Raw genomic sequence first — 9,642 nt, forward strand, 5'->3', positions numbered from 1 at the left:
TATACCTTCTCTCATTTCACTCTACTCTGTTCCCAACTATTAAAGTTGCTGGAGAGGCTCAGCCTACTATTTATTAGGGGACTAACACCTTGGTTCACAGTACAGTTATGACATACTGTCAGCCCCACTAGGTGGACCAGACCAGGAAATTAACTCCACAGGAAGGCTAAAACTACTGATTGGCTAAAATAACAGAATCTTGCAAGTCTGATTGTGCTGCACCTCCTTCTCCTTCTTATAGTTCAGTGAATTAGGGAGGCATCTGCCTAGCCACTTCCAAATGTTATCCCATTGTTCTGGGCTTAAAAAATGCTCAGCCCCTTTTGCCTTGGCAATGGCTCCTGCATATCTCTGCCAGGGTCATCTTCCTTACTCTCTGTGCACACCAGTGCTGGCATCTTCTCTACAAAGATACTATTTGGAGCTTATTTGATATTTTCAGCTGACACTGAAACATTATTTTTACAGAGGTTTATCCAAACTGATTTGCTGATACAATTGATTTTCCCTAACCAGGTGTCCTCCAGATGTTTTGGGACAACAGCTTCCAGAGTTCCTAGCCATATATTGCTTGTGTGCAATATATGGCTATTCAGGTCAAACTAGGAAGCAGAAAACCCTGTTCTAGGTGCAGATAATTAAATTTCTCCAAATGAAAAGAAGCATATATTGCAATTTTCAGTGGACAGCTTCATTTTTATTTTATTTTATTTTATTTTTTTGCAAACAATGGCTATGCCTAATGGGAAAAAAGAGGCAAGGATTCCTTTTAAGAAGGAAGTAAGCCCACAGGTTCTCATTTTTAATCAGACTGTTCTTGCATTAGCCAGTTAAAAAGAGCCAGTTAACATGCTAAAGGTCAGAATTTCAGATGTGCTGCTACAAATGTGTTACAACCAACTATTAATTCTGCTTTCTTTTTTAAAGGGTCTGGTCATGTCCAAGGGGATGCCAGGTACATTTTTCTTAATGTATAAGCACAAGTTACACATAACAACCTAACAACACAATACTGCCTCTTTAATGCTAATCTATTCCTTGCAATCTACTAGATACATGTAGAATCATTGGTGTGTATCAAGAGAGCAAAATCAGATTCTGAAAATATCTGAAAGGATGCACTAGAGTGTACATAATAATGTATTTTAATCTGTCAGGCCTTAAAATTAATCATGAATTCCCACAGAGATTTTAATAATTTTGAGATGATGGGGGAGGGTGTGTATGTATATGTGCGTGTTCATCCAGTGATATTTTTGGATGAAGTTCTTGAAATGCAGCATGTAAAAAGGTGGGGAAGATGAAGAAAAAGTATTTTTCCATTATTAAGTTGCATAAAATACACTTATGAGCTGGTATATTTAATTGACTGTTTTATTCTTCTCTTGACCTAACGGTTTATCAGAAAGATATCACACAAAGCCAGTCAGGAGATAAGGTTGGCCCTCAGCCTGAACTATAAGCAATGCTGTATATATTAAGAAAAACAATTCTTTTTTTACAAATAAATGGAAAGAAGAATTGAACATCTGCAAACCATAGAATTACAGAATGACATGTATTAGCTAGTGCCCATGGCAGGACCCTGAGATGCTATGATGAAGATCAAATGTTGACATAAGTGTGCAATACAATGCCTTCCATCTTGGCAATGATATCACCGGTGGCAAGTAACGGAATGCCCACTCCCAGCTTCTGATGCTACCACCACGGCACTTGCAAGGGCACTATGCCCTCTTTTTTGAATCTGCATCTAAAACCCTCAAATGGCAGAAAACAGCTCTCAGTCCAGACTTTCCAATGTAGCACTTGCTGAAAATGTATTTCATCACAGGCTTCCTCACTTTCCTTTAAAAACAACAACATCAGTGTAATAATTGCAATGCAGATTTTTTTTTTCAAATTTGATCAGCTATTTGGTTTTGAGAGGGTAGTCATACATAACCTACAATGCATGGCAACTCTGTTGCAAGAGAAACTGAAAAAGTGACAAACACAATTTACTGCCCAACATCAACCTACAGACTCTAGGTATAATTATGGGTGTAATTCATTGTTGTGTTCACTGGTTATTCTGCATCTCTCTAGAGCTTCTGGCAATATATGCACCATAAATATATGACAGATACTGTAGCTGATAATTAGAATTAGAAGGTGTATTCTACAGCTTGAAAAACTCTTTGTACATAAGGGTTTGCACAGCTAGATTTGCTTTCCACGTCATGCTCATGGTATGTTTGCCACAATCATAATTTCTACTACGTTCTTTTCTCTTTTCTCTGTCTCTTTATCTCTAATGCATAGTCCTACTTTGAATGATGGCATTCTTCTATATGATCTCACTGCCAATGAATATTTAATTTTAGAACAGACACGGGATATATTAAAAGTTCCCAACTATTGTATTAATAACATTTGAGTTGAGATTTTGTTTTCTAGCCTCAGTGGTTGGTGATATTTCTGACAGGAGCACTGAGGTAGGGGTGGAAAAGAACTGAAGTGTGTCTGATACAGCAGTTTCTCTTCTGTATCACAGTTTTATTTTATTTTTTTATGAGGCTGTTGCAAATTGATGTCTTCTGATATCCAGTTCAATAAAACATTGTAGAAGTGGATTAGAAATTGATGGGATAAAGAAAAAGGAATGAAAGGTATCCATGGTAGAAGTTACTTGTGATGCATTTCATCTATACATTAACCAAGATACAGTACCTCAGTGGGGAGGCTTGAGAGCAAATGCTTAGTTCTCTGAAATTTTTATTTTATTTAAACTGGCATTCAGAGCCGTGGGCTCAGACTTGTAGCCCCTGCAAAACATCTATGAAGAGCCCATCACAGATTTTAAATTATGGATTCAAGTGAGTAAGGTCCAAGTAGTAATTGGACATGTGTTATGATGATTTATTTTCTGCATTTTAAAACCATTCTCACTCCACTTACTGGAGAAGAAATGGCTTTCAGTGTTTTTCTTTCAAAGGAGAAGAACATTTTTTAAAAGAGGCATAGATGGGTACCAGGGTTCTAGAATGCAACATAGCTACAAGGTGGCCAGACAGAGTATGTCAGATGAATGCCCTGCTGAAGCCTCCCTAACTTCCCACAGTTCAGTTAAATCTCATTGACAACACATCTTTTCTTATGAGGTTTCAAAGTCTGTGTAGCTAGAGAAGCTGCCAGGTTATACAGAGATATATAGCTGAAAACAAGAACAACACTAATATTCTTGATTACCTCATAAGATTGCTAAGTTTCAACAATTCAAAAGAAATGCAAATGCTTTCTGAGAATGAAGTAGAAAAACCAAAACCTCCTTCATGGGGGAAGAAAAAAAAAATCAGAAAATTGAAAGAGATTTTGGCACAATATTAAGCCAAATGTACTCAGTATAGATATTCTTACAGCTGAAGTTGATCACCTGAATCCCCAGGCATATTCATTTTGACTCCACAAAAGCTGACTATATATTGCCCAATGTATTTTCCTCACATTCTGCAGTTGGAATCTGAAAAGAAACCTGAAGAACAGCAGTGGGACAATGCCCTGCTTTGTTCCTGAAAATACGATATACTGTAGTTCTATTTATAGGCATCTGAATAAATATCTGGTAATGTTTTTGATCGGGCACTAAGCTTCTCCCAATCTGGCACCCTCTGGTTTGTTGGGACTGCAATTACAGAATTCCTAAAGAATAATTCTGAAGGGTGCTACAGTAGTTTGGGGAAAGTTACTTTAGGGTCTGAGGACTGTGGTAGACAGTAGACCAGTGTTTCTCAACCTTGGCAACTTTAAGAGGGGTGGACTGGCTGGGGAGTTCTGGGAGTTGAACTCCACCCCTCTTAACATTGCCAAGGCTGAGAAACACTTCTGTAGACTCTAAGCAAGAAAATCCCTACAGTTTCTAGAATGTTCTGCATGCATGTTAGTGGGGTGTGTGTGTGCAGAACACTTATATACACTGAAGGGACCATAGCATCTTCTGTTCTCTTGGAACTCCTTACCTGCATTAGAACTTAGTTTCTGTATCCAGAGCACAGTGACATAGTTAAACAGTTAATAAAATAGATTAGACCTAGGCTAAGTTAGTCATGTTCCCATTACAAACAAGTGGGCAAGTTAATCATGAACTTACATTTCACTGATATCAAAGGATCCAAAGCATTAGTAAGCCTGGATCCAGCTCTACGTCTGTCCATTCTTTGGACCATATATTCTTAAAGATGTACTGAGCTTCTGCATTGGGTAATTGCTTTACCCCCACCTTGAGTACTTTGTCCAATCTAGGTACCATACTTTGAGAAGGATTCAGAGCAAGGAGGATTATTTGTGGTAGAAACAACAAAAAAAGTCAAGTTATATGTAGAAAGATTGAGAGAAATGAGTAAGTTTTATCTTTGGAAGATGAGTGAGGAGCTTCTTCAAGTGCCTGAAAAGGGTATCACATAGCAAAAGGCCATGACTTGTTGTCAGGCATCTCAAATTACAAGATATGGAATGATGGACATCTGTTACAGGAAAGCAGATTTTAACAAAACACTAGGAACAAATTAAAAACCTACAGGGAACCAATAACCTAGTAATAGGTAATAGGCTCCCCTTCACTGGATGGGTTCAAGCAGAGGCTGGACATCTATCTATCATGGATGCTTTAATTTAGAATCCTGTGCAGAGTAAAACATGGACTCAGTGGCATAACTGAGCCCTTCCAATTTACAGCAGACTTGCCCAACATGGTGCCCTCCAGAATCCCTGGGATTAATAGAGTTCTATTCCCATCCAGCAGGTGTTGGCCATGATGGCTGGGATTTCTGGGAGCTGTAGTCCCAGTACTGCTGTAGAGAAGGAGAACATTCACTATAATAGTTACTTCATTTGTACTTTATTTCATTTTCTGGGGAATAACTGAAGTGTGTCTGACACACTATGCGCTACAGTGCATATTGACATATAAAGTATGGGAAATATTGTGAATATGAGGACAACATTAATACTTTAATTAATCAGTGGAGGAAAAGCTGAGTCTCAAGTACCACAGTATAGTAGCTACAGCATACTTTTGGTACATTCATAATGAAACAAAATATAATTGCTATGTAATTACAGTTTAAGACCAAAACAATTTCTTAATCAGTAATTATGAAAATAATGTTAAATTATTTTCATTAATAAATGTTTTGCAATTAACACTGTTTTGAAATTAATGCGGTATTTACAGCATTACTAAAACTTGGTTACTTCAATTAAAGACCAATTTAATCAATGCTGGGCTGTCAAAATACCCTCTGTTTAAATGCCCACGCACAGGCAAGTAAGTCTGCCAATTATCCGAGAGCCTTGGTTGTTCATTCCCAAAATCAAATATCCAGCCATGACAGAATGAATGTTTTTGTGTCCTTCATTATTTCCATGTTTTATAATCCCCTTGTCTAGCAAAAAGAAAGAGAACAAGGAGATAAGAATAGCAACACATGAAATACAGATGGAAATCTGATGTCAGGATTAGTTGCAGAAGTTTTTTTTTTAGTGACTGGTTAAATCTTTGTTATATATGAATGTTTATATATGTTGCTGAGTAAATAGACTATTAAACTGTTTTATATCCTCAAGCAGCAAGGCCATATTTTTTCTGGGGTGTGTATGTGTAGAAGGCTCTGAGACCACTAAACTAATGTGCAACAAAAGGGTGTCATTCAAAAGCTGATGGCTGATATGCTTGGATGAAAATGTACTTCAGTTTAAGTCAGGTTCCTTGGGGACCTTGGAATTCTGAGGCAAAGGTCTTGAGATCTTCCTTAGGCATCAGATTTCTCCCTGAGATTGGTTGCTATGGAGCTTAGTAAATTCAATACAATAAAAAAAGAGGATGCTACAATCCTCCCACCAACACAAAACAGATGTGTAAGATTATCAAATGTGTAGGTAGATTGGACAGCCTGAACATACTCTAAGTATGCTAAGACTGTTCTTGCAGTTCTTTGTGTGTGTGTGTGTGTGTGTGTAAGAGAGAGACTGTTCCCCTTCTTCTCTTCATAGTTTTATTGTATTGTATTGTATTGTATTGTATTGTATTGTATTGTATTGTATTGTATTGTATTGTATTGTATTGTATTGTATTGTATTGTATTGTATTGTATTGTATTGTATTGTATTTTATTTTATTTTATTTTATTTTATTTTATTTTATTTTATTTTATTTTATTTTATTTTATGAGTTCTATTGAAACTTCTTTCTAAAGTTCCACTTCCAAACGTTGTTTTTACCAATTCTTCCTTGTAACTGGGGAAATATATCATGAGAAGTTTTGATGTATGCATTTTGCATCGCTAATGTCATAAATGAAATGTATTTTTGAGGGGCAGAAAGGGCAACAAATCTCAAGTGGGTGGCACAGAGGCAGAAAAGAAGCTTTGGCTTATTTATGTCTTAAGTAGGGATAAGAGAAAATAGTGATTGACATCTTAATGTGAACTTACCCAGCTCTGCACTTTCAAATCAATACGCTAACTGAAATACAGCTATCCTTCAAAATTAGTATTTCTCAAGGCAAACAGAAATAGATCTTTCTAGGAGAAAATATCTACATTAATGAAAATTATGTGTATAATGCAGTATAATAGGAAATATTGTTTGCAAAAATGCATGTATTAGAGTGAAATAGGCATGTAAATACTGACAATTTTTCATGTGAATATTCCAGACTGATTCAGAAGTGGGTAAGGATAAATTTAAGACAAGAAAAATAAATAATTGACAGAAATTGAAACTGATAAATTTGTCCATCCTCAGTCTTGAGCTATGAATGCTCTGAAGCAATAAGAGAACTCAGAGGAACTGGCTTACAGATTTTGACTCTCAAGGCTTCTGCAATGCTGTTTGTTTGTTTTCTCTTTAAAATATCAAACAGGTTTTTTCTTAGAGGAAGCTAAGATCCCTGAGTCTCAAGGCAAATAGTAATGTATGAGATGCAATCAAAGTAATTTTTACTTATAAATAAATCCTGCTGAATTCAATAGGACATTCTGTTATAAAAAACTGCATATAAGTACAGTCTTGAAAAAGACAGCAATTATAAATATTGTATGACAAAAGGAGACTGATGATGCAGTTTAATTGAAAAACAAGGGGAAAATATAAATGGCTAGCGGAAAATTATCAAATTAGCATGGATGTATATTCTACTTTTTCTGGAAAGTATCTGGAGAAAAAAAAGGGAAAACATGAAAGAGAGAGAGGGAAATAAGAAGATAGGAATTATATAAATGGAGTAATTTGCACCCAAATACATTTAAGATGCAGAAATGAGGGCAGGTACTTTGATTTACAGTTTATTATTTTCTCAGAAATGCAGAAATTGGAAGGAAGGAAGGAAGGAAGGAAGGAAGGAAGGAAGGAAGGAAGGAAGGAAGGAAGGAAGGAAGGAAGGAAGGGTTTTGAGATGTAAATGGGCCTTAAATCTATCACCAACTCATGTCATAAGCTCCACAGGCACGCAAATCAAGGCTTGAGAATAACGTACTTTCTTAAGAAATGTAGTTGTCCAACAGCTGAGGAAGCCCAGGCTGCCTGAAAGCAACTGGGCAGAAATGCAACTTAGGGCTAACTTAGAATTCCGAACTGTTAAGGTGGTCAAGACAGTTCAGTGTTGTCTTGCACAGAGAATTCAACTGCATCGATCTCATGGAGACATGGACATCTGTTTGTCTGTGTGGCAGCCAATCTCTTGTTGGCAAAGGCAAGGGAATATCCCAAAGCTTCACAGAAAGGCGAATAAAAAAAAACAAATGATTCTCAATTCAGCCCATCTTTACTCAGCTCCATCCCACAGTGTGTTAATTAGATGAGCAGATGTAGAACTTAGGAAGATTTCCAGATTAATTGTCAGGAAAGTGAAACAGTTAGCACAGGCCTCACTAAACAGGGTTCTAGTCTCTTGTCATGTTGACACAAGCAGCACCACACATGCCAACAGGGCATCTGCAGCCTTCTCCCAGATTTGGCCAAGACCATCTCCTTGGCTCTGGTATGCAGTGAAGCCTCTTTATGGGGATCATCTTTGGTTGTAGAAATGATATAGAAGCCCAGGGCACCTTTTTCTGAATAATGCCACCTCACTCTGAGATGCTGATGAAAAGAGTCAAGCTGTTCATTTTTTCTCTATCTCTTGGCATTGGCCTAGAGACATTTGTTTGGATTGGTAATAAATTCCAGGAATCTAAAGAAACTGACAGAGTCACTTTCACAGAATATTCAAGGCTAACAGAAAACTGGGGAGCTTTGTATTGAATTTAAGTAGAGGCTGAATGCAATTTTTTGTGGGGGAAAGGAACATAGATGGTAGCACTTAAAGACTAACTACTAGTGAAGACCATTCTCTCACTGAAAGGAAAGAGTCATATATTCAAATAAAAGGGTCATATACTGTACATGCATGATAAGCTGGTGGAGCAAAAAGCAGATCCAGAGAAATTGATGGTGATAGATTGGGTAGGGCTGGTGGGTCAAAAAAAACATATACCTGGTATGGATAAAAAGTACAAAAACATCACCTTTGAATGTTTCAAGGTAATGAGTCCCAATACAGATAGCAAAGGTGTAGCTACTTCCTGCTTTCTCTGTCTGTCCAAAGATTCCCTTCCATCCTTTCAACATTCCTGGTTGAAATCCTTTAGAAACCTCCCCCCCCCCAAAGATCTGCCTGTTTCTACTCCTAAATTTAAGTGAACTGACCACCTCTCCCCAATTATGTGTACCTGTGCCATTTGGTCTGGCAGGAGAGGCATGCTCCTTGTCCCATCTGTTAGGGAGTGCCATCTGGCAGGGCCCAGGAAGAGAGCCTTTTCTGTCATGCCCCCCACCCCTTTGGAGCATCACCACCCAAGAGATTAGATTGGCCCTGACCTTGTTGGCCTTTTGCAAGGCCTTACAGATATGGCTGTACTACTGAGCTTGGGGATCTGGATTTGTAGCAGAGCAATGGTTGTATTGATTGTTGTGGTTGTTTTATTTTTTACCTTGACTGCCAATTATGCGTATTGTTTTTATTGTTCTGTGCTTTATGGTGTTGTTAGTTGTCCAGAGACTTGAATTTGAGATGGGTGGCCATATTAATTGAATGAATGAATGAATGAATGAATGAATGAATGAATGAATCAATCAATCAATCAATCAATCAATCAATCATCAGTCAGTTTCCACTGCTTCCTACTGTTAGGTATATAAAGACTGCCAAGATTCAAGACTCTTTCTATAATAAAATCAGAAATCTCCTGCCTGTTTGAGGCTGAAATATTAGAAGATTGAATGATGGATGTCATATATGATTTGGCCTTGATAATTGTTCTCACTCACAGCCCTGGCTCTTGTTCTGAGTAAATATATACATTGGCTTCTACTGTAAATTATCTAGAATAGATAGGCTGTAGGAACTTATATTCCATATCCCAGGTCATCCTATATCCCTCATCAAATCATTGGTCTTTAGAAGAAAAACACTGTAAAGTAATATACCTCACACTGTCTTGAACCATGGAGACCTCTTCTAGATGTGGAGCAGGCTTGATGAACACTTTGTGAACAGTCAAGACTGTATGCTGCTATACCTAGAAGATTGGTCCAGTGACAGACCTTACCTATGGGAAGTTCCC

The sequence above is a fragment of the Candoia aspera genome, chromosome 3, assembly GCF_035149785.1.
Source record: "Candoia aspera isolate rCanAsp1 chromosome 3, rCanAsp1.hap2, whole genome shotgun sequence".
Lineage (NCBI taxonomy): Eukaryota > Metazoa > Chordata > Lepidosauria > Squamata > Boidae > Candoia > Candoia aspera.